Source organism: Bombina bombina, chromosome 3 (genome assembly GCF_027579735.1).
Source record: "Bombina bombina isolate aBomBom1 chromosome 3, aBomBom1.pri, whole genome shotgun sequence".
NCBI classification, from domain to species: Eukaryota; Metazoa; Chordata; class Amphibia; order Anura; family Bombinatoridae; genus Bombina; species Bombina bombina.
Window position 1 is genome coordinate 156,850,512 of NC_069501.1, and position 6,000 is coordinate 156,856,511.

Below are 6,000 nucleotides of genomic sequence, written 5' to 3' on the forward strand. Positions count from 1 at the left end.
ATATCTTGCAGTAAAAAAGAAAATAAACAATACAATAAACATAGATAACATAATTTGGAAACAGTAACTTGTAAACAGTAAACAAATCTCTAAGTCTAATAATAGACATAAATTAGAGTGAAAATTCTTAAGGGGGTGAATTAGAAAAAAACGGATCTCCTAATGACACATTTCTTTTACCTTATATCCTGGAGAAAAAATGTCCGGCTATAATTGGGTAGATAACCCTACAGGGAGGGGGGAGGAAAGGAAGGGGGAAAAGTTTCTGCAAGATGTCATTACTGTGGCAGGGGATGAAGGTTGGTGACAATACCTGACTAAAAGGTCCACCCCGCAGGGTATGCACCTTCAGTCCAATAAGTATATTATTCTACATAATTGTCTCACCAGTCTGGAAGATATCAAGATCAGTCTTCTTCATGGCTAAGTTGTTGTGGGGACTTCTGTGAAGTCGTGTCTCTTAATTCTCTTGCTTGCCTATGTTCGGGAGTTTTGCGCGACATTTTAGTTTGCCATTTCATGAGACTTGTCTTCACCCTTTTAGGCAATGCTTGATTAGGAGATGAGGCCTGTGGTTCCATTTGGGGTTGGTCGATATCTAGATCCCTACAGAAGGACGGGATATCCTCGGGCTTTTGACATATATAACGTCTATCATTTTGTATTACCATTAGGTGGACGGGGAACCCCCATCTGTATGGAATTTTCTTGTTCTGGAGCAGGGTCGTGAGTGGGTGAAATTCTTTCCTTATCTGTAGTGTTCTTGTCGACAGATCCTGGTAAAATTGCACCACGTTTCCCCGAAATTTAATGGGTTGGTGTTTTCTTGATTGATTCAATAGCATCTCCTTCTCCAGAAAATTCTTGAATCTTATAATAATATCTCTGGGTGGAGCGTTATCCGGTGGTTTAGGTCTGAGAGCTCTATGGGCTCTTACCCATTGTATATCGTTTGGATAGGCGGGTTCTTTGATAGAGGTAAATAAAGATTGCAAATATTCATGGAAGTCTTTCGGGAGGATAGACTCAGGAATGCCACGGAGCCTCAGATTTTTCCGTCTACTCCTATTTTCTAGGTCATCAATCTTGTCCATCAATGCTGTGAGTGTTTCCTGGTGTGTTGAAGCATTATTTTCTATCCTTTGAATATCCTCCCTCACCTCTTCAGTTTCTGCCTCCAGCATATCCACCCTGGAGCCCAGGTTATGGAGATCTTGTTTCATTTCTAGTAATTCTTCACGGAGGCAGGTTCTGAAAATAGTGGATATCTCTTGCTTTGTAGCAAATTGGGCTAAAAGAGTGGTTGGTATGTTATCAGGCATATGGGGTACAGACGGGGGTTCAGTTGTGTGTTCCTCTGGACTCGCTGGGGGAGTATGTTTATTATGGGAGCTCATAGGAGGCGTGGAATGCTCCGTTGTAAAAAATGATGACATAGTATGGGATTTGGTTGTAGCTTGTTTCAGAGTCTTTTCTGATTTTGTCTGCCGTCTGGCCGCCATCATGTTACAGATGGGGAAGGTAATACGTAGTGTAGGTTAGATTAGAGATTCTTTGTGCAATTAAGGTGAGAGGTGTTGCACTTTATGGAGAAATCTCTTGTTTCTTAACTAAGTAGTTCATAGGGTAAAGTGAATAAAGTTTATTATTGGATGGAGAGCTGCTTGTTATTTAAAGATTTATCTGTTATTACTATAAATCCAAGTTTTGCTTGCAGTGCTTGTGTCTCGTGTTCACTGTGTGCCCAGCAAGTTTTGTGTTACTGGTATGCTGCTGCAGTATTCAAAATAGTATTCAAAATAGCAAGCAGGATAGATTGTCAATCCTCAAGCCCTCTTTGTAATGACACTCTCCTTTAAGGCTATTGTGCACTAAAGTTCCGTTTTAGCTGCTATGAGGATTAATTATGCATTCACATTGCCTGTGTGTGTTTCTTTAGTAAAAGTCTGAATGCCACTGAGGATTCCCGCGTAGGGCCGGTTTAATTGCGCGGCGTGATACAAGTATGGCGCTTGATTTGGCACTGTTCAAAAATGCCAGCCTGTCTTCCCGTGAATCTGATCGGGTCAAATAAGCAGGGCAAGGGATGCGGTATGTGTCGCGGTGGTAAGTATGCCACTCGCGCTTAGGCTGCAGGGTATGCTCTGAAGTGTGTAGATATGTAGCTAATGCTACGAGCAGTGTGAGGTGCGGCCTTACCCTAAATTGGTATCAGCTTGGCGTCCTGGTGTGAAGGATGTCCCTCGCCACTGAGCATAAGAAGGTTAGTGGATCAGAGGAGCAGGCAGTCAACAGGAGCCCCCAGAGCTAGGATTCCATATACAGGATGCGGTAATGATCGGGAGGTGCTCTGTAGGTAGATAGATTAGTGCCGGTCCTTCTCTGTCCCTTAACACATTGCGAGTTGTAAGGTGGTCTGGGCCGGTGTTTTAGTGACCAATATTTATGTTGTAGTCTCTCTGCATATGAAGGTTGCTCCGGGACACTAAGAACTGATGTTTAGCTCAATAAAACAATCCAGGAATAATGATAGTGGAGATCCGTTTCACAGAGCACCGGAGTTACACAGCCATCTTAGCTGTAGCCAGGCTCCGCCCCTTCTTAAGAATGCATTTTAACAGGTTTTTCACCACTAGAGGGTGTTAGTTCATGTTTTTCATATAGATAACACTGTGCTCGTGCACGTGAAGTTACCTGGGAGCCATCACTGATTGGCTAAACTGCAAGTCTGTCAAAAGAACTGAAATAAAGGGGCAGTCTGCAGAGGCTTAGATACAAGATAATCACAGAGGTAAAAAAAATATAAATATAACTGTGTTGGTTATGCAAAACTAGGGAATGGGTAAACAAGGGATTATCTATCTTTTAAAACAATAACAATTCTGGTGTAGACTGTCCCTTTAACTGACATGATATATTAACCATATTACCATTATTAACCTTCCCATGGGTTCCAGTGTTATTCTTTTCCTTACCTCACCCAAGACGTATTCCTTATTCTCCATGGGGCCAGCAGGGAATGGCCTACCCATGGACAGAGAAGAAATAAAAGTGAAAGGAGAAAAGAAAAGAGCAAGCATACCTTGATAAAATTTAGAGATGCAACCAAGTGTCTTAATTAAGATTATTATGCACAGATAAGTTGCCCAGACTGTTTGGATCACATGAAGAACATTTAAGTAAATTCAAGGAAATAACAGAGAAAAAACAAAAAATAATTGAATAAAAAATTATAATATAAAAATAAAGCAATAGATAACTTTCAATATAGATATACATAGATACAACTATCTGTTATATCCGTGTAACAATACAATCCAAGATCTTAATTTTAGTTGAGCAGGATCTCAACCAGCCCACACAAGGCTTTAATTAGTGTATGGAATGAACTATGTGATATATAATCTTATGTCTCATAGCATCTCAGTTTAAGATTGTTCTCCACACTCGTCCAACCTCTCTACTAACTATATTAAATAAGTAATAATCCTATCTCACAACTTAATGGAGCTAGCCATTGTAAGTATGCTAGTTATAAATCTTCAAGGGCGATGCTTAGTTAACAACCTATTAATAAAACCATGACTAACATATGTGTCGCTTCTTAAATTCTTATGCTAAAGGCCTGTTTAAATATTTTAACTTCCAGTGTAAATTTTAAGATCATGCCCCTAGTTTTTGAGTCTGATTTCCTAGGTAAATAAATGCAATGAATCTTTTCAATCCCCTTTTATGCCTATTATCAAAGATGGGGTGTTTTCAACTGTTAACAGAACTAATTTTCTAACCTTTTATATTGATATATCCACAAGGAACAGTCCCTGGAAGGGGTGTCTAAAGTATTACCATAAATATAATAGAATTCAACCTCAACATCTCATATATTAACTTCTATAAGTAAACGATACAGCATAATTCAATTATGGAATGTAAACCATCCATTTCAAACCGTAACTGCATTAACATTCAGTTCTGCCCATGCCTTTAACGTTTCTAATGTGGCATGAGAGAAAAAAAAAGAATACAGTATCTTAAGGAAAAGGCAAAGCTAAAGTTCCTTTAGTGAACTATACTTATCATCCTGCTTCTTGTAGATTACTTTCTCTTGCTGTGGGAGATAGAGGTGAATGATCTGTTTCAGTGTTCATGCTGCTTGATCCTGTGGAATGGGCACCTTTTGTCTTGCCTACATGTGTCCACAAGCGGACAAAGGTTTTCTTGGTGATCGTTGTGATATCCATATCCTCCATTGGAATGTTTAGCTTCCGTAAAACTTCCCTTCCCTTTTCGATCGCACTGTACGAATAAAACAATTTGTTATATAGAAAAGACATTTTAAACGGAAAGTTCCAGCGGTATTTGATATTCATCAAGGCTAGGGCTATCGGTTTCATGTCTCTTCTTTTACTTAAGTGTCAAGGGGGACAAGCCAGAGAACACATACAAATTTTATTCCCCTCAGATATGGTAATTTACTTGCCGCCTGAAGAATCTGCTCCTTTGTGGTATAGTAATGGAACTTTATTATAATGTCCCTTGTATGAGAAGGATTAGCAGGTTTATTGGGGACCCTATGGACTCTATCCATCATGAAAAAAGATTGTGGGATATCTGGGAGGAGTCCTTTAAAGATTTTTAAAAGGGTAGGTTTCTTACCCTAAGATTGTTCTCTAGGTCTTCCAGTTGGTTTTCCAGCTGTACTATATGTTCCTTCTGCTATGTTAATTCTGTCTGTAGCGTGGGGATTTCTCCTATAAAATCTTCCAGTTTATCATCTAGTTCTGCAGTACTATTGCCTATTTCCAGGATATCTCTTCTAAATTCTCCCAAGGCACTGTTTTGATCTGAGTAATCAGATTAGACTGCTCCATATTGTTCTGTGTGTCTCCTGATGGAGATGATGCTTCATCTGAATCTTCTGTGTCCTGTTGCTTTAGTAGTCCTTCTTGTTGATGTTTCTTCTTTGTCCGGGCTTTATTCAAGCAGTCTCTTACAGATTGGTTTCTCCCTTTCATATTCTAAATGATATCAGTTTTTTCCTTCCTCCTTTTTTCCTCTCTCTTCCCTTCTCCTTTTTTTTAAAATGTGTACAGATTCCCAGCAGCAAAAATGAATGTGTTTAGTGGCAGATAATCCGGAGCCCTTGGGGAACAGGCTATACATATTGAAATTGCTATAACTTCAGGTCATTCCTATAGCATATGTGCTGCCAGGTCGTGGTCTAGTCAGATCCTGCTGCCCAGTGGATTAGTAATCATGCCCCCGGTATTATATAATACATAATGACAGATTCATGAGGCTTTTTAATAGTTTTGTAGATATACGTCTTTAGCAGCTGAGTCCATATATATCTGCAAAGGCATGGTAGATTTTGTCATAAAGTTTGTGTCATGCTCTCTTGTGGAAGCTATAACTGCGTCACACTTTAAATATGGCCGCCACTTCAAATACAAACGCCTAGATTCTGAGTCTTGCATTAGCCTTAAAAAGCAGCGTTGAGGGGTCCCAACGCTGCTTTTTAACGCCCGCTGGTATTACGAGTCAGGCAGGTACAGGTGTACCACTCACTTTTTTTTTGCGATTTTCGCATACCACAAATCCCCTATTGCGTATCCTATCTTTTTAATGGGATTTTCCTAATGCCGGTATTACGATTCCTGGAAAAAGTGAGCGGTAGACCCTCTCCTGTCCAGACTCCTACCGCATTTAAAAGTCAGTAGTTAAGAGTTTTATGGGCTAACGTCGTAACATAAAACTCTTAACTAAAGTGCTACAAAGTACACTAACGCCCATAAACTACCTATTAACCCCTAAACTGAGGGCCCCCCACATCGCAAACACTTAACTAAAATGTTTAAACCCTAATCTGCCGACCAGACATTGCCGCCACTTTAATAAATATATTAACCCCTAAACCGCCGCACTCCCACCTCGCAAACACTAGTTAAATTTTATTAACCCCTAATCTGCTGGCCCTAACATTTCCGACACCTACCTACA